Here is a 19,948-nt window from a genome sequence, read left to right as displayed (position 1 = left end):
CTTTTAGAAAATATAGAAACCAAAACTTTAGTTTCTAAGATTTAATATCTCCAATACATCTCAAAGACATATTACCATCATCTGCTAGGATTTAATATTAATCATGTATATGTTTTCGTTCGTAGACAATTTAAACCAATACACAATTCGAGTCAATGAGTGGCGAAGGAGTAAAAGAATGAATGAACTTCTTAGTTGCAAAACATGTTCTGTTGAATCGAGCCAGATCACAAACAGTCGTTTGGGATTACAGGATCTATTACCATGTAGAACACGAAAAATCGGCCATTATGTTGGCTCTGCGATGCCGAACCAACTGTTGACTCCACCGTAATCCGTACCCCGATGAAAGCAACTTGATGTACCACCCACCACCACCTCTTACTGCCTACCGATCCGATCGGTTACTCGAGCTCGAGAAAAGGATCGTTCAATGCGATTACGAGCGAGCAAATGCTCAACAGAAGAAGTTGGTAATGAATTAAATCCAGTTAGCAGAAGTAACTTCTTTCCACTCGATGGTAGTGCTATGGATGGTGGAATCTTCCTCTACCTCCTTCCACTGTTCATCGACCACTCCACCTTGAACATAAACCATCGGGAGCGACCGAAAGGGATACTACTAAGATTCACTTCAGCAAACCAGTGCCCACATGTTCAACCAATTAGCCCCTCCGGAGTGTGGCGCAAAGAAGAAGAAAAAAGAGAAGAAAGAGCGACAGTACAACCAGAACATTGAACAGAAACATCGGAACTTTTGGGCGTGAGAAAATGGTCACGGGCAGAAATCGTCGTCCACCAAGCTAACCAGAGAACATCGCGCCAGGATTCGGGAATGGATTTTTTATCCGTTTGCTCCCCAACTGGGACGAACTTTTGGAAGGTGGAAAACGGGAGGAAAAACCTTATACCAGAACTTTCCCACTGTGCCGCTCGGTTCGATCCGGTGAAATGGAGAAGAGAAAGCGAACCACGCAAAAGTCTACGAAACACCCCCAGACAATCCGCTGGCGCTGTGAGTTCGTTCGCTTACACCGAGAACCAACTCGTTCTCGCCGGAGGGCGGAGAGGCTTTGCGGGAGCGAAGGGCATTGTGGGGAAAACGGTAAACTTTGTGGTTCCGCCCGGCTCCGAACCGAAACCGAACCGGACGCGGCGGCCAAAAGTTCTCTGTAACGGCCCACAATGGCCAATCGGGTGGCGTAAAATGCCCCCCTCCCGAAGGCCGCGCTGGGCCCCCTGGTTGCAGTTTTTCACTTTAATATTTCATGTTTCTTGTATAAACAAGCCCGGAGGAAGGTGGCGGTTGTTACGATTTTTGTTTTACTTGCCATTTTTTTTTGTTTTCTTTTTTCCGCTGCTGCTCAGCTTCTGTAAAGCATTTCTGGTTTCGCTCATAAGTTTATGCTTATTCCGCTGCCCCTCTCCCTCCCGAAAAAACCGTTCATCCTCCCCAGGCTTTCAATGCGGCCAATGAGCAATCGTGCCGCAGTGGTCCGGCCTGTTGCTTAGCCCGCCAGCCCAGCAGTACAGAGCGGGAAAAGTGGTGGCCATTTTTACGACACGGCCTCGGTCCACCGTCCACCGATTTGGACGTCACGATGCCCGCACACCACCGGTACACATTTGCGTACTGAAACAAAAAACACATTCAAAGGGCGGGGGCCCTCCATTCGTTGTCAGGTAATAAAAGTTGCAGTTTTACTGGCCGCCATATCTCACGACCGGTGGACCCCAGCTCCACCGCTGGGTGAGTGATAAGAAACAGGGAGCTGGGACTGGGGAAGCAAGAAGATGCTCAGCATCGCGTAATGTTTGTTTATGCAGTACAGTATCCCTCGGTTGTATGTTTGCTGCGCCACAAGACCAAACGGCCACCAAGCACTGGGACGCGCGCATGATGATGGGTGGTGGCCAGTTGCACAATAATTCATACCGGCAGCCAGCAAGGAAGCAAAGCTCCTAGGGGACGCAAGTAGGTAGTGTAGCAAACGTTGCGCCCAGTGCGATTGTTGCTGATGAAGGATGTTGTGTTCTCTCGCCGCTCAACACTTTAGAACACGCTTTCCACTCGAGCGAACAGCCGAATGTGTCGCGTGAGTCCCGTATTAATGTCAAGCGAATGCTTTAAACGTAATTGTTTTAAAATCTCCACCTGCGAGCGTGCGGGTGCGCACTCTCATGGCTCTCTGCTTTAACGATTATGTTAACGTTGCGCCAAATTGAAACATTCAACCCCCCCGGACGCGATATCATTTCGCATTCACAGGGGCGGTTACCCGCACGTCCTGTCTAGCAAACAACTTAACTTACGGTAACTTTGGTGCTAATCAAGATACATTGTGGGATACTCGCCTCGATCGTGGTGCTCATTAGCGCGTAAAAAATCAAACCAACACCACCACCAGCACCACGAGGTCACTGCGCAATCCTCGTGGGCATCCGTCTTCGCCGTCTGAAAACAATGAACAAAAGTTTTCCTCGAGTGCCCTCGATATTATTGCACACCCAGGAATTAACCGAAGCACACCCGCGGCACCATCCGGAAGAATACGACCTGTCCTGTGTGCGCGTGTTTGCGTTTGTATCAGCGTGTAGGTTTGCAATCTCTGAAAACCGAAAGCAGTAGACCCAATTAAAAGTTCCACCCGAAACGACGACGCAGCATGCCAAGTGGGTGGATGGAGTGGTTTGGGGGATGGAAAAGGGAGGAAGAGTGCGGGGGGAATCCTTATTAATGCTTCCAAACTGCAGCATCGCAAGCCCGGTGGGAGTGGAAAGCCAAAGAAAGGCATCGTCGACTTCAAACCGACCGTTGGTTGCCGTTTGCGTTGCGTTGCGTTGCGTTGTTGAAACAAAACTTTCACCAAACTCATATCTCCGCACTCTGGCGCAAGCCACAGTCTGCCAACCAGCTGGGCTTGCAGCTGGTGCTGTTTGTGGTGGGTATTTTATCACCTGCGCTCGAGCTGCCAAGCTCATGCCTGCAATGTGCACAAGGGCTCGCGGACATTACGCCCTTGCTCCAGTGTAAACAGCAGTGCAGCTCGGTCGTCTAAGCGAAAAGAGAAGCGAAACACCCTCCCACAGCGGCGTGTCACCGGTGCAGCCACCGGACGTGTTGAGTTTGCTTTCACACATCCAGCCAGCCAGCCAGCCAGCCAGCCAGCCAGCGAGCACACATCGCACCTCTGCATCCTTCGTTTCAACCCCCCGTTTGCACCCGCGTTTTGCATGAAACATTGCACCACCAGTGTGTATGTGTGTCTGTATGCACCTGACCAACCCATTCTCCCATTTCAGCACCTTCCGGAGCACCATTACAGGGCAAAAGTAAGGACGCCGCTTGTTGCTTTTGGCGGTGGGAAAATGAGGGAAAACCCCCCGGTGAGCTACCAGGCGCCTCCATCTGGTCTATGGATGCAACTTTTGACGAACCGCGTCGCGTGTCGTTCACTTTTGCGCTCCAGATTGTGCTCCTGTTGCTGTGGGGCGTTCATAAACTTTCTCGTAAGCAGCGCGACACTGACGTCAAAAAAAAAACAGAGGAGGATCACAGGAAAAGAGCCGGGCGGACTGACCACAGTAACAAGAGGGAAGCAGTAAAGGTCCAGCAGCCGATGGCATTCCCGCAATGCAGGCGTGCAGGAAACATGAAAAGCTTCACTTTGCGCGTTGACAGGAATAAAATCGTGACAGAGACCGGGCGAGAGGGAGAGAGAGAGAGAGAGAGAGTGCAGGTGACTGACTGTGCATTTCGTTAGAAAGCGTTAGCACCACCCCCCTGGGTGGGCTGCACAAATGTTGCAACAATGACAACATCCGATAGCGACCGCGACCGGTGCCGCAGTAACGACAGCGCCCCCCCGACAAGTTTGTGGTTTACTTTCGTTTGGTGGTTGTAAAAGTTGTGGATTAAATAGCCTCTGTGTATTTCTGCATTGTGGACCACATTTTGTGACACAAATTTGCACCGACATTGGATTACACTGGGTTACTGACGAGCCGCGTATCAGCGTTATCATTAAATTCCATTTAAACAATGCACACAGCCTGAAACAGCAACAGATGTTGCGCAGAATGATACAGAAAACTCCCCCAGTACACCAGGTGGACAACCATTGTGCACAATGTTTGATTGATCAGCCATCGTCTGTGTCTGTGCTAATCGCTTCATGATCGAAACCGTTCCCGCTGGTGCCCCTCTGGGCCCACTTGCAAACCCCTTTTTAGCAGGATGCACGCAGATCGAAAACTCAATCTTCATTAATAATAATTACTTCTACCGGTACCGGTCCCCCATCGGTACGTCCCCGCGTCGCAACATCATCCGTTGATGGCAAGGCAGAGCAAAAGTTACCGAGGAAGGAATTATTAGCGTACCAGCGACATGCGCACACACGAGTGCTCGAGCATCAGCGTCTCCTGCACATGCTACAGGTTCTGATTCCTCTGAGCTCTGAGCACTGGGGTCGTGGTTTTTGCTGTGTATGTGTGCGCACCTGTGTGCTGAGTGTTTTAATTAAATTTTAATTAGCCTCACATCACAATCATCGAGAACGTTTTGTTTGCGTCCGACCTATGGGTGTGTCCCGGGCGTGAGTATTCGAGGGTCACGATTTATGGTCTCGTGTGCCCAACCTTCGTAGCAGTGCGCGGCCACGAACCAGCAAACAATAACAACCGTTTTTGATGATGCTGCAGCACCATCAAGGCCATCATTGAGTCACTGACAGAGGAGCGTTGGGGAGTGGGAACGAAGGAAGAGGAGCCCTGGGCGCATATGTAACCTGGTAAGCTCGTCTGGTGTCCCGGTCCTGGTGCCATGCATGTTGCATGTCGCGCTATCGACGGTGCGTTAGACCGAATGGCGATAGACCGATGGACTGACCGACGTGCTGCGGTGCTTCCGGTGCTGAGTCGGTCGGTGGGCGGCTCTTTCGATATGTTAAGCTCTTATCAGCTCGCCGGGCACTTCCTGTATGCCTGGTGCTTATGGCGCATTGCCAGGCTGACAGACAAACAAGCGAAAGGGACAACTCGGTGCGCCTCGAGTCCGCCCAGTTCGCACCGCCTCACGACCGTCAATGAATTATTTATTCCCTGAGAGCATATTTTGCCCCGAGACCTTGAGCCTCTGAGCTCTCCCCGGGAAAATGTGTTTTTCCTCTCTTGTTTTCTGGCTTTCGCTTTCATCTTTCGAACGTATTTTGGCTTCCTTTCTAGTTCGCCATCCTTTTTCCGCGATGTCGTTCCTTCCTTCGGTCGGTCGGTCGGTTGGTTGGACGATGTTCTGTCTCGCGACCGTGGTCAGGGATTAATCTGGTTGCTTCCTACTGTGCCTTTCACCGTGGTCTTGGTGACCCTCTGACACGAAAGGGCCCTTCTGAACGTTCGCACGAGCGGAAGCGAAGGTTCGTGGAGTCCATTATGGGCTGCCGGCTCACAATCCTATTTAATGTGGCGCGTCGTGCCTTTTTCCTTCGCCCCAACCTCTCTACGAACACGAAAATCACTCGAACGATTCCGGCAAAGCCTTCCACGAAGTGTCCGGAGCGTAGCACAGAGCAGGAGAAGAGAAAAAAAAACACGAGATGCGAAAGGAATGCGAAGAATATTAAGTCAATTTCTTGAAACTACCTGCCCACACCCCGCCGCTAGCTTTGGGCCGCCCTGGAGAGGATGGTTCTAATTTTTGCTACCAAGAAAGGAAAACATTAATTTGCAAGAATGATTAATTCGGCTCGGAAGGGTCCCGGGGTCGTACTGGCTACCCCGGCCCGGCCGGTGTGTTGTTTGATTTGTTGTTCTTTTGTTTTTTATTCATCGCTCCCCGACGTGACTCGACGTATAATTGATGCGATGCATAATTTATCGTTAAACACGATCTCAACCTAATGCTTAGATGAACTTGTACGTGCCCGGGGAATTAGTGAAGTAGTTGAGCTAGTATTCGATAGATAAATGGTTCAACATACATTTTTAGGAGCATTAAAATTATGATGATAAGAGATAAAGGTACAGTAGTTGAAAGTAACTATATCTGGCGTTAAACTGCTATTGGATTAGCGCTTACTCTGTTGATTACTCAATCTCGATACAAGTGATTGAAAAATATTTTTTAAATAGGATTCATAGACAAAAAATCGCAATACGTTTTAAGAAAAATCATTAGAGTCACATTACCGTATGGTAGACCAGGATCCTCAAACTCATATTAGGTAGTGTATGGCTTTATTTTTTATTTTAGAGAGGTAAAGGCAATTAGAAAACTGGTCGCTGCGACGAAAATACGAAATGATGTAACTCCCTTGCCGAAAAATACGATGATGGAGGCGCCAGGTAGCCGGTAAAACTACACAGTTTCGGTGGTTTGTTATAGAGATTAAATAGCTAAATAACTCAGGTATCTCGAACTCTATTATGAGATAAATCTTGAAATTTTGAAAAAATGTTTCTTCATTCAATTTTTCAAACACATGTCATTGTCCTTGTCAATCAAATTGTGGCATGGTCGCAACTCTTCTAAACAAGAACAATCAAGTTAAAGTTGTATTGTCAGATCTTAATAGTAAATATTACGTTCTATTAGTATAATTGCAGTTCAAGTGTGCATTGCAAGTAGAGAGTTCTAGCTGCAAAATAAAAATGTTCAAGTAATAACCATTTTAATCGTCCATATAATAGAAGTTTTTCCAGACACATTCGCCAGCATATTTTATTCTAACCACCTCTTCCAACCGTCAACGATTCTGCCTCTGTTATCTGTGTAAATCGCTCTGAATTGGCTACAATCTAGGAAGAGCGCAACGCTTCCCAACATGAACTCGAGTGCACCAATCCGGTGTTTTCTGCAGCTTCATTTTCCCCGCATTTTTTCCCTCATCATTTTTCTCAATTCACTGGCTCACTTCACATCACAATCAACTCTTCGGTCGGTTGCTCTGCTTTCACATTCCTTTCCTGCCACCAACCCACGAACCCAGCTACCCCAAACTTTCTTGTGGCGTCATCAACACTAGCACCACATCATAATACGTTCGTTTTGTTTCACTTTTAACCATTGTTTCCCTTTCCTTCGCTCCACCATTCCTGATATCCAACCGTGGTCGTCGTTGACAGTGGTTTTGCTTTCCGGCGGGGCGGCAATGGAGCGAGATAGAGTCTTTCATTTTCCGGTTTCCGGTCTTCCGGTCCGGGTGTGTATGTGCCTGAGGCTTCCATTGTTTCGTTCCACACACGTCGTGCCTCACTGAACAGCATTTTCATCTGGCTTATCCTTGTGCTACCGCTTTTTCCCCCTTCTTTTCTCCACCATCACACAGCACACAGCGATGCGCAGCGCCATTTTCTTATGCTCCAACGCTTGTGGCAGCACCGTTTGACGTCGAACGACACGGTGGTTGGGTGCATTTTGTCCTCTGACACATCAGCTCGCGAGCGAGCGTTCGTTCTCGTTGTTTCCTTTATCCGCATTTAGTTCCGAGCACTTCCTGCAATCAGCTCGTGCCGTACGGGATGGTGTCGTACTTCCGTAGGCATTTTCAGTGGCTGGCGATGTGTACCAGCCACAAAGACAACGACAACGAAACAAAACGGTGGCTGATAATGCAGATTTGAGCTCTTAATGCTTGTTCCGATGTTCGGATGCGAATGATCAAACAGATTTTTCCTCCGCTTGGTAGCGAAATTATTCGGCATCTTCCAGGAACAAAATGGAATGATTTCAAACGAATCACCGATAACGTCACGCGATTGCGGGGAAAAGGAATGCTCAAAACAACAACATGATAGAACTCAATTATTTCCCGAATTGTGAAATCGATTCTCTTCATTTCCTTCGCGGTCACCAGGGTTTTATCATCAAATTGACTAACCTGTGGCTGCGTGCCAGTCACTCGTGTTGCGAACTTCACCCTCAAAGCAAAAGGACGAATAATTACGAGTCGTTTACGGCCAAGATTCTCGTGGATCGATCGACTCCGGGTGGATGCGTGGAGTGGTGGTGTTGGAATTTTCAAATTATGCTTTCATCCTCACAACAAAAAAATACCCGCTCCTTAAACTGTCCGAGGTTAATAAGGTGTTCGGGCTACCGCGGGGGTCATTTTCACAATTTCTTCCGCGACCGCCCCGGAATGGAAACTCGACTTCACTACCGACAAAAGAGCGAGCCCAACCGAATTAGTACAGCCCAAAACGGAACTGAACGGCATGGTGGATGCCTTCGTCGCGATTGAGGTGAAGACGAAAAGCGAAAAGGGAAGGTCCGTTCTGCCCCCCCCCCCCCTCTTCGGCCAGGTCACAACGGACTAACGATAATTTGACAGCTGCCCGAAACCATTCTAAGTGGTTGGCTTAATTCTGTTTTCGTAGCATCAACCGTGGATGATTCGAAAAAAAAAACGGATCGCACAAAAAAAGGAAGAAACAGGATCCGCTCAAGGTCCTTAATGAATAGGTTTAAACGAAGGGAGGGTGGCGGAAGAGAGAGAGAGAGAGAGAGAGAAAGAGAGACAGGTTCAACAAGTTTCGCCGGTCGCCAGATGGTGGTCGGAGTGTTTTTTTTTTTGCATCCCATAAATCGCGCCTCCCTTGGTGGTCTTCTCTGTTAGCTCGCTCCTGAATGGCACACCTGACGCCACCGCCCTGTTGCAAAGTGCTTAAGTAGATCGAATTCTTTTCTCACTGAAAACAGTTTGCTCTTCTACGGTCGGTCGTGGAGGAGAAAAAAATCGATGAAAAAATCGCGAAAAGAAATCGCCCGCAAATGGCTACCGGCAAGGCCTTTGGTGAAGACGATCAGCTACTTTCCACAATATCCTCGTCATAATATCGTCTCGAGCGGATAAGCCGCGGTGTTACTTCACCGCGCGGCGTGAAACAAAAACCAAAGAAACTTACTTGCGCCACATCGCCATCGCCATCGCCATCGGCCCGTTATTGCGAACCAGGCGAACTGTCCATTCGAGCGAAACTGCTACTCACGCAGACAAGCTAACGGGAATAGCTTCATCCTCGAGGGTAGAGGGCCCCGGTCTGCCCGGTCACGGTTCACGGTTGTTACATCGATGCGATTCGATATGCGAGACAGCATAATCGTAAAAGGATTCATTTCACTTTCACTCGATCCTATGTCAATGGGGCTCTACTGGAAATCGAATACAGAACCACCTCCCTCGGGGGGGGAGAATGGAGAGTAGGTGAATACGTTATCGAAAAATATATGTTGTTTGGTGCACAGGATACCCCCCCGGGTGGAGGAAAAAACGAACCACCGGGTCTACGTCTAAGCCCCATCGTCTTTCACTCTTCCACGACCGGTGCCAGAGGTTTGTCTGAAATTGTGTTCCCAAAGGTTCCCATCGCTAAACATCACTTTATGTTGGGTTGGGACCCGAACCGCACATTCTTTTTCGTTATGCTTTTGCGGGGTGGTGCCATGAACCACCATTTACATACTTCTCCCACCCCAGGGTCCTGGGCTAGGGTTACGGTTTGGTAGAGACCGAGGCCCCCAAGGAGCGTACCCGGAGCGAAGTGAATCGAAATGGATGGAAATGGGGCCCCGGGCAGCGACGGACGATGAAAGGAGCGTTTCACTGGAGCATAAAAATGTTCGCAATCTCCTCGCGCCACCGAACCATTTGGGAGGGAGAGTGGTGGATGGTTGTCTATCAAGCCGGAAGGCGTGCACCAAGCAATCACTCCTCGTACATCATGCGTTTGGAATGTCGCACACCCAGCTATCGTTCGGATTCGATCAAATCGAAGCATCTCATTCCTAACTTTACACCCTGGAACTGCACTTGATCGGTAATAGAGTGAAGTCTGTCTGTCGGAGCGCCAAGGAAGAAGGACTTCGACGCGTTTCCTTCGCGATGCCTTAACGCATTCCATTCGGAATCGAATCTAATTTATGAGATGCACGTGTGGTGTGACAAACGGAGATGTAGAACGATCGTCGCTCTTGGATACACAAGTCTTGGATTATGTCCCTGGTACTCCGTCCCATCTGTGGCTATCGATTTCGAGCTGTCTCGAGGGTGTAAATTATTCATTCGCTCATAACTTCCACCCCATCCCATTTAGCACTCCATTAGCATAGAAAGCGTGCAAATTTGAAAACACAATCCCACCACCACCAGCGGCAGCAGCAGCAGCAGCAGCAGCATCTGCACCAATACCAGCGCAGAGCACGGTCACACACATCGCCAGCTTGTGGTCTAAGTAACGAAAGGACGCAAAGAAGTGTTTCTCGTCCGTTGTTCCGTTTTCCATTATTCAAAGTTTCGAATAATTTGATGGGAAATAAATGGATAACCATTTTAACATTCAAAACATCAACATTCCACCGGGCCACGCACTCGATTCTATTCTGGTACGCATGGTCCTTTGGTTTGGAAAGGTTGAAATAGACAAAAGGAATGGAGCCTTTGCCATTTCACTTCCAGTACATTCCAGTGCATTTCATCGCACAAATGTCGTCGTTGTGGTGATGGAGAAGAACTGTTGCATCCAGCAGCATTCCAACGGTGCTGCTTGCGGACAGTTTAAGGATTTCCGTCTACAAAACCTCCGCTTTTATGTGGTGGAAAAGGAAGCGTCCTGTAACCGTTTCTATTTCCATTTTCAAGTAGACAGAACGGTGCCACTAGAGAGCAGTGGAGTTCGTGCTTCCATTACTCTGCCAACTGAAGGTGCTCCGGGACTACTTTTGTGTCCCTCGAAATCACTGTCTGGGGTTGTGCATCAGAACTGCAGTGCATGTCCCGGAAAAGTGCCAAAGAGCAAAAGTGTGCCGGAATGACGGATGGGCTCTAGCGCAGGAAATTGTTTTAGTAAACATCAGACAACCCTGGTCCCTGCCGTGCCGTCCCGTGCCGTTTCCGGTTGACGGAAGTTCGAACTCGACCTTCTCGACTCCCAGCACCATCTTCAGGGGCACGAACTTTCCATTCTTTTGGCGTGTGGCAAATGGTAGGAAGTAGGAAAAAAAATGGTGTACCGTGAAAAGGTAGCAAATCTCGGTTGCACCTTTTAACGCAGCCCCGTAACGAGCTTTCGTGGTGCCGCCGCCGCCGGTAGAGTTCAACAGTTGAAGATGCGCTGCAAACGAGCGAATGAAAAATGGGATTCTCGCGGGCGCGCACTGGAAGATTGAATTGCTGGCCGGTAGCAGTTCTTTTGAATTATGCTGATGTTTCTTCATTCGCCTTTTTGAGCTTTTGCTTCGCTGTTCTGTGGCAGTCTTCGGTGAAGTGTTCATTCCGAAAGGTGGCAAGGTGGATGATTGTGTGTTTGCGAGTTTCCGGCGATTAAGGGAGAGGGGTGGGGGAGCTTTTTCGTAATAAACTCACCAGCCCAGAATTGCTTTAACTTTTTTTATCCTTCATCCCATGTTGGCTCCGCTTCTTTTTTTTCTAATTGTTTGCTGGCAACTTTGGAGAACTGAAACGAGGGCGCAATAAGAGGGCGCGGGTTGAGTGGGTACGGGATAGTTTTTCAATTATTTGCCCCAAGAACTTTGGCTTAATTGAAATGGAATTCTGTAGATAGAGTCCCATCCCGTGCAATCTAACCTGATAGAATGAATCTAGGGATAGCATGGTTGGTTGGCAAGTTCCCTTGGTACCAAAAACCAATCCCATGACCTTCGATGTCCCCTGTCCCAGAGGGAAGACCACGAGACAACGAGCAGCCCGCTCCCGGGGGGTTCTTTAATATCTCGAGCTCATCTTTAATGCTTGCGATAATCCGCATCCGTTGACCCCCGCTCCAGGCGCTAGTTGGGGCCGGGCAGTGGCCATTACGCTCCAAAACTTGAGCCTTTTGTAGGCTCGGCCAGCCCGATGTACATCAATAAGGAAGATGAGGATGATGATCCAGCCATTTTGACCAAGCCTGCGGCAATGGAGGCGCATGGAAAGGGATGAGAGGGGAAGGGAACACCTCTGCGCAAGCCCCCGAACCGGTTCTCTAACCCGCCCCCGGTGGATCCCGGTGAATGCGGGGGCTAATTAATGCCGGTGCCCGTACATGGATTTAATTAACATCGAAACTCACTCCTCCAGGCACCATTACAGCGTCGACGACGACTGTCGGTGCTGGTGGTGCTGGTGGGTGGCAGCGTGGGCTCGAGTGGCCGTGGCAGTAGCAGCGCAAACCGATATTATCCAGTGCGAAATAAAATATTCACCAACTGCTGCTGCTGCTGCTGCTGCTGCTCGTTGCTGTTGCGGTGGTGTGTCCCAGCCGGATTAGGATGAGGTATCCCCCTCCTCTCCTTTCCAGCCAACCGGCATGCCAGCACTCTCCACTGCGACGATCAGCACCATCATCATCATCTCCTGCCACATACGCCTGTATTTGTGCGTGCGTATGTGTTCAGGGGCGATTTTACATTAGCCTGCGGGAGGTAATCTGGAAATTTTTGCCAGATGCTGTCGTTCACTTCACTCCAAAGCCCACCTCCAGCAGCCAGTACGCCTGGAGGCCTCCACCACTCACAAACAAGCCCACCCGGACCCGGACACACCACACTCTTTGATAACAACTCTCGAAAATCAACCAGTTGCTGCTGCTGCTTCTCTTCTCTTCCAGAACTCAGCCGCCAGATTGGAGAAAGTATTTCAAATCGCATCCACAACAACAAACATAAATTATGTGGCTCCCCTTCTTCCTGTTCTTTTTGCTGGTTTCTTTTGTTTTCCATCCTCTTCGCTTCAGCCTACTTCTCCCTACTGGATGCTTTATTTCGTAGTTCCTTTCCATCTTCCTCCTTCACCAGAAGATAAAGCTCTCTCTCTCTCTCTGTGCCCACGAATAGAACGGAGGAGAGTCTCCTTAACATTGCGCTAGGGCACTGAAATACGCGAAACCATTTGTTGGCCCGTGCGCCACACGAGCTACCATTTTCCACCTGATCCATGAAACCAGGTGAGGACGTGTGCACCGTTGTTCATCAACACTGGCAGCAGAATGCTTGAAGCTCTAGAGGGGGCACTTCACCTCTTCACTCATCGAAACCAGCTGCCCTCGGTGTGTGCGGCCTCGTGTCGTGGTCGCTTTCATTTCGAAACCGGCACTGTATGCAGTATCCTTTTCAATTTCGCTTTGTCCTGGCGTGCGATAGAAAGCCTCGCAGCACGGGCCTCCTCTTCCCAAGTGCCGTGGCGGTGGCAATGGTTCACAGGTTATCGTGGTCTCGTCGGCTGCCAGAACTGGCAAGAGAACCAACCAGCCAGACAGCCAGCCATGGCCAGCAGCATCCCGTTCTTCTGCGGCGGATGCGGAAGCTACCGGCAGATGGCGCCACAAGATGGCGCTAAATCCGTGTGTGATGGTCGCGAAAAAGGGGAACGCAACTCGAACACGAAAAGAAAAGGCGTCTTGTTACGGTGAAGCCTTTCATCTGGCAAGCGCACGGGGCACTTTTACCTGGGCGGGGACACACACTTCCATCAGGACTTCCTTAATTTCGTAGCTCCACCGAGCACCAGGCACCAGGCACCGTGCACTGAAGCGTGCCAAGCAGAGACGCGCGAAAGAAATCATTTAAGAGCGAGCCGCTTGGTGCTATTCTGTGGCACCACTTTCACACCATTTCATGCTTATCCTTATTTCCTTCCTCAAAAGCGTGCGACTCCTTTCCGCGTTTCTTCCTCACTCACGCCTCACAGGTTTCTCGGGTCGGTTACATTCCATCGTTCCGCCACAACCGCGACCATTCACACGGTCCCACAGCACACTTTGTTTCTCACGCGCACTGACTCACTCGCTCTCTCTCTTTGTCACTCGTTTACGTAGTCTACTTTGGTGACGATGCAACAGTTACCTCTGGTCTCTCTCGCTCTGGCTGGCAGTCGCACACTTCACTGCACACCATCGCCACCTGTCGCCGCGAAGACATCAAACGAACGGTGAAGGTGGTGAATGATATCCGGAACGGAATGGCTGGAGGACAGGGAGGAAAAACCGGAACAAAAACCCCAGACAAGCCGGAACCGGAAAGAATGGCAAAATGGCACGCAGCGTAAAGTTGACTTTACAATGGCGCAACACTCCTGGTGGTGCTGGCTGCGCTGGTACCAGGACGATCATCGCCACATCGTGGCGTTCGCGATTAGGAAAAGTGAAATATGTATTGAATTGAAGCGTTTGGGCAAGCCACCACGCTTACCATGGTTTGGGGGGCGTTGGGGGGCTGGTGGAGAGAAATTGACTGGCATTTGTTATTCACCGAGGGATGAAAATTAATATCGACCATAAAATGACAAGTTTTATGGCATCGGCACTGGTGGTGGTGGCAGTGGTCTCGTTCCATGCGCACCATTTAAGCCCAGCACCAGGTTTTGGCACATTTTATCCACCAACTTTTGCGTTTCATTGGTGGAAAGGAGCAGTTTTTTTTTTAATTGGGTGGGCCAGCCGGAAAGCGATAAGCTAAATTGATAGCATAGCGCACTTTATGAAGAAATTGTCTTCTTCATCCCGAGAGATTATGCGATTTTGCGGCCCGGTGTGCAGTCTCGGCTTTTATGCTCTCACTCTCGTTATTTGGAGCATTTTTGCGGTAAATGCTTTACTCCGCTTGTACAAAGACCTTTCGAACGACGAGCAACAACATTCAACACGTCAGGGGGGTTGGTTTCCCTATTTTTTTTTCGATTCCCACTCGAACTCCCACGATGGAACTACTTGCCCTGGCTCCGTGTTCTACTTTGCAAACATTCCCAACAACTAATGATATGTCTGCAAACACATTGTAGGTCTGCCAACAAGCCGACCAGGTAAATCTAACGGATGGGATTCCACTACAGAGCGCCAACCCCACAAGCACGGCACGTCCCGACTTGAGCCATATTTTAATGCATTTTTAATGAAAATTGATCCCGTTCGTTACACTGACTAGTGGTAGCAGCTCCTATCCTGTGGCCGTTGGCTCGTGTGCGGGTCGGTTGGTCGGCCACTGGACACACGGCTCAACCGGGGTTGTTCCAACGGTGCTGCCAGAAGATCCAAGATGTTTGCACTTCCTTCGTTGTTTTCACCTCGTCAGCACACGGACACCGCTCGAGGCGAAACCCACTTTTCCATTCCTGGCACACAAACACACTCACAGACACACTCACAGACACACAAGCGCATAGAACACTACGCGGAATTCGGAACAACGCTCGTCGCTCGCTAGGCACACAATAATATTTTGCAAATTTTCCTTTCTTTTTCGACTCTTTCTTTTTTTTCTTTTTGCTTTGTAATTTGTGTAAACTCTTTCCTTCGCTGCTTTTTCACTCGGCTTCTCTTCTCTCGGCCCACTTCTCGGTCACCTCTCGCGCACGATTTAACCAAACCGATGAGCGATGGGCGAAACACTTGGTAGCACCACTCAGCCCTCTCTAGCGATAAATCACGACGAACTTTTACCGATGGCTTGCAATGGTGGGCAATTTTTTTAAACAAACTTGCAGAGCCCCCGTGTGGCTGGCTTCCGTTTTCTCTCCCTCTCTTTCTCTCTCTTCCACCTGGACCTGCCACTTGTTTTGGCCGTTGGCCTACACCACACTGCACCGCACCGCACTTATTCCTTGCTATCGGAGGCACCACTTCATGCTACCTTCATTGCAACTCCCGGATTACACAAACTCACTGCCCGGGCACACGCACTAGCACACACATTAATTACGAGGACGAGGATGCTGAGGACTGGTACTGTACTGTACACACATACGCACTCACATACACGCGCACCTGGTAGTGGGAGCTGCACTTGCAGTTGATGTGAAGCGTTGCGCATGCAAAGATTAATCAAAAATTACCGAAATGCGTTCCAATTGACGGTTCAATGGAAGCCTTTCAGAAAGAGTTTAAATATGGGAATGCGAATACACGCAACTCAACAACGAAACACAAAGAAAAGTTCCATTTGCTGAACGAAAGTAATGAAATGAAATGAATAATTTAAAAAACTCTTTAAAAAACAAACTACGAGCACGTGCAAAACACTTTCAACGGCACATTTTGAACCAACTGTGCATGGAATGGTTTCTTTGGCACATGTGAAGATAACTTTTAAGGAAGAACTGATACCAGAAAATACTCCCAGCAGAGCACACACGAGCCACACATTCACTGGAATCAATGAATCCCGTCGTTAGCTACCTGGGCACCACGTTCGGGCTCCAGGTCAGCTCCAGGCCCAGGCCCAGGAAGCTGCAGCACTAGCTAATCCGTTTCTGGGGATGGAGTAGCAGCAAGAAGCCCCCGTACGAAGCAAGTCCTGGGCGTTCAGTGGCGTGTTCTGTGGCTCGCTACCAGTTCTTGGTGTTCCATTTTTGATTTTCGGATTTCGGATCGTATTTCTTTCGTTTGCTCTGCGTTGACTGGCCCCAGGCCTAGGGGACCGGCTGGTGCTTATTAACTGCAGGAACGCCGATTGGGAAAAAACGAAATGAAACCGAAAAATAAAATCACACTTACGCACGCACGCACGCACAGCAAAAAAAGGTTGCAGGCAGGTAGGCAGGCAGACGGGCAGCAAACCTGCTGCTAGAGAGCCGTATAGAGCGGTAGCGCTTTGAGAAACGGTAGCGCCAGCAGGCAGCACTCGCACTTAGTGACGATGGGCCCACCACGGACGGCACCGCACGATTGTTCACGTTTTCACCACTGAATCAACAGCCGCTGTGGTGAGTATGCGCCGGCGGGAAACGATCCATGCATCGGCTGACGGTAGGAGAAAATCGTCTCTCACGTGGCAACGGAAGAGAGCGAGAGAGAGCAAGAGAGGGCGAGAGAGAGAGAGGCACCCAGAGAGCGATTTACTAAGCTCTGGTACATCTTTTAAAATGATAAACATTCCGCGAAGTAGTTATATGTTTGTGGATTAAATGAAATGGAATGATAAAAACCATTCTAAAGCATAAAATCATCATTCTCTAGTGTCTGCTATCTATTTTGATCGATTAAAATGCCCCAACTCTGGAGTCCGATTGGCGGGAAAACTAAAGAGTCCAACACCGGGTGCTCATCCTCGCACGTTTCATCTCGTAGCAGCCACTCTCAGCGCCTCTCTTTCTCTCGCCAGCTGCCTACTGAGGGTCTCACGATTGCACGCGCTCTTCCCTAATTAATCTGCAGGTATGGCCCGTGGCCGGTGGTCTCCGATCGAAGTAGCCAGCTCAAAGACCTCGCCGTGAATAGACGCGGCACGGCTTTTCCACCAGCATGCAGGAAAGCATGCGACCTCGTTCGGTGGATGCTGTGCAGTAGCAGCAGCACTAGCTCCTTTGCAAAACACGGTCGCTACTACTGCTGCTGCTGGCCGTGCACCTGGATCAAGGTGCCAAGGTGGTGAGTGTGTCCGAACAGAAGCACCCATGCTCATCGGTTCGCTACAACTTCGGCCACTTGGACCGTACGGCGAAGGTCAATTCGGCGAAGTTTTCGCTTGCTGGCTGGGAGGTAGGTTGGCTGGGGCCCGGTCCAGCATCCGGTCCGGAGTATTGGCACTCACATGCTCACTTTAAGCTAATGAAGGTTGGCTGGCTGGCTGGCAGGCTGGATGCAGCTATTGACCCAATAATGGTCCCAGACGGAATGGCCGAACCCGAGACTCCGGTCCGGTGTGCTGAAGACATCGGTTCCACATCACGGGCCGGTGAATCCCATTAAACCCAAACCGAAAAACTCGAATTACCTTTTTTTTGGGGGGAGGTGCAAGCAGCAAAAATGGTGGACCAAAGAATGGTAAACTAATTGCGATAATTATTTTTTACTACCAACCCGACCAACGGGACCGGCCAGATCGATGTAATGTCTTTCTCTCTCTCTCTCGCTCTCTCTCTCTCTCTCTCTCTCTCTCTCTCTCTCTCTCTCTCTCCGTGCGCTGGTGTGTAATGGATTTCGAACAGGGCTGGCACGATTTAGAATGGCAGGCCATGGCGCTTAACGGGCAGCATAAATGATGCAAGGGAATAGAACCTCCACCATACGACTCCCGATATGCCTTCGCCAACTGCCAATTCTGCCATTTTCTTTGCTCCCGAGCGAGACGGTGCTCGCGCTGGCGCTAAAACAATTCCTTGGGCGTTAATTTGTTTGCCTTACCATCCCCCCGGATCCGGATGATTGACTTCGGCACACAACAACAGCATTCGCTCGCCGCTTTCGGTGGCAATAAAGCTTAACGAAGGCGAAACAAATCGATCAGCAGCAGCAGCAGCAGCAGCAACAACAACAATAACAACAATGGCGTAATTGAATAGAATTGTCGTTGGCTTGTTTCGAGCAAACGAACGAAGAACGAAGAACAAAACGCGCGCATACACATCCTTTACGCGAGGAGAAGTCGCGTTCGTGGAAAAATGGGAGGGAAATCCGTAGTGCATGTCCGCGCTCCACCGAGCACGACGACGACGACGACAGTCGCAACGGGATGTAAGGATTGCGAATACCTTAATCATAACAATTCAAATACAACAAATCTAATCATCAAACTCTGGCACCGCACCGATTGAAGCACCTTCCAAGGGGTACAATCGATCGACTTTTGCTTCATTCGGAGATGTTTACCGTGTTGGTCGTTGGCCAGGACGATTTCGTTTGTGTAATTTTGTAAAAAGGTTTCTCCAACCCAGGAATTTTGATTGCAATTTGCCGCTCCCATCCAAGGTGAACCAGCCAGCAATTGTGTGTTTTTTTTTGCCATCATCGCTTGGGGAAAACGCGAAAACGGTCACGTTCGACGACGGTAAGTGACTTGACTTGGGTTGGCTTTCCCTTCCCCCTTTTTACTGCCATCACGATTGGTGGTTCTTGTGTGCAGGATTGCAGCACGTGCACGTTCCGTCCATTTCGTTCGGTGGTGGTGGCGATGATGATTAGCGTACTCGTCGTCGTCGTCGGCGTCGAATATCACTGCTGGCAAGTGCTTGTGGCACGTCCCCACCTCAAACCGCGTGCATTGATCGACCGTCCGAAACCGATCACTTCCTGTTGGTCCGTTTAACGAAAAGCACTCCAATGGACGACGAATGGCGGTACACGGTACCTGATAACACGGGCCTCTAATCGTTGTAGGTGTGAAGTGTATCTGTGAGTGGACAGAACGGAAAACACTTCAACGACCGGCCGAGTCCGAGGCCGGGAGGTGAAACTTCAATCACTTAAGAGCTTTCCCTTCAGTCATTATGCCTAAGCAAACAAGCAAAACCGTTTCGAGGAGAGCAAACAAAGTGCCCTGTGTCCTGTCCAGCGTATGTGTGTGTGCTGCTGGTGTATGTGTGACTGTGTGTGTGCAGATGAGTCTCCAACACGTGTGGCGACCGCTTTGATGTCCTTCGACATCCGCAGTGCCGATGGCGAAGGAGGAACTATACAGCATCTTGCGCCAACATTGCTCCCCGCCTGAGCCGGTCGATGATGCAATGTGCTTGAAGAGAGCGGAAAACCCATTAGGAGGGAGCGTCTTACGACAAGATGCGACTAATTTCTTGGCTCCCCTTATTCCCTCCATCTTCTCGAGTGTCTTGGCGTGCTCCAGATAGGTAGGAGATAGTAAAACCAAGATAGAGCGAGAGAAAGAGAGTATAGGAGAGCATACATCTTAATCAGCTACCCAGGGAATGCGGCGACGACGACGACGACGAGAGCAAAAAGCAACAGCACGCGATGGTGTCGCACACTACCACTCATCAGCAGCTACCCACTTCCTAATTGCCCCAAACCCAACTCATTACCTCGTTCCGGCACAACCGGCCATCCAGCCAGCCAGCCCGTAGCTCCTTCAAAGGGCCTCTGGTAAACATCATCTGCATGGTGCCAGGGAAGTGAAGTGTACCGGCTGGTGCCGGAGCTTGGAAGAGGTGCTAAGTAGCAGCGACGTAATTACATCGACTTCTCGGTAACGCTCCGTTTTGCTTACTACGCAGCCAAGGAGCAACCA

General features: G+C 49.8%; 1 protein-coding gene across 1 annotated transcript in view; it reads right to left on the bottom strand.

Moving 5' to 3' along the window:
• Nucleotides 1-15,501, bottom strand: part of LOC126573193 (pneumococcal serine-rich repeat protein) — an 84,732-nt gene extending 69,231 nt beyond the window's left edge. The window contains exon 1 of the mRNA XM_050233148.1: nt 14,912-15,501. The gene's annotated coding sequence lies outside the window, so the exon portion shown is untranslated. The remainder of the gene's footprint in view (nt 1-14,911) is intronic.
• Nucleotides 15,502-19,948: the final 4,447 nt, after the last annotated feature.

The sequence above is a fragment of the Anopheles aquasalis genome, chromosome 2 (assembly GCF_943734665.1).
Source record: "Anopheles aquasalis chromosome 2, idAnoAquaMG_Q_19, whole genome shotgun sequence".
Lineage (NCBI taxonomy): Eukaryota > Metazoa > Arthropoda > Insecta > Diptera > Culicidae > Anopheles > Anopheles aquasalis.
Note: the sequence above shows the minus strand (reverse complement) of the source record. Positions and strands in the feature narration are given on the sequence as shown.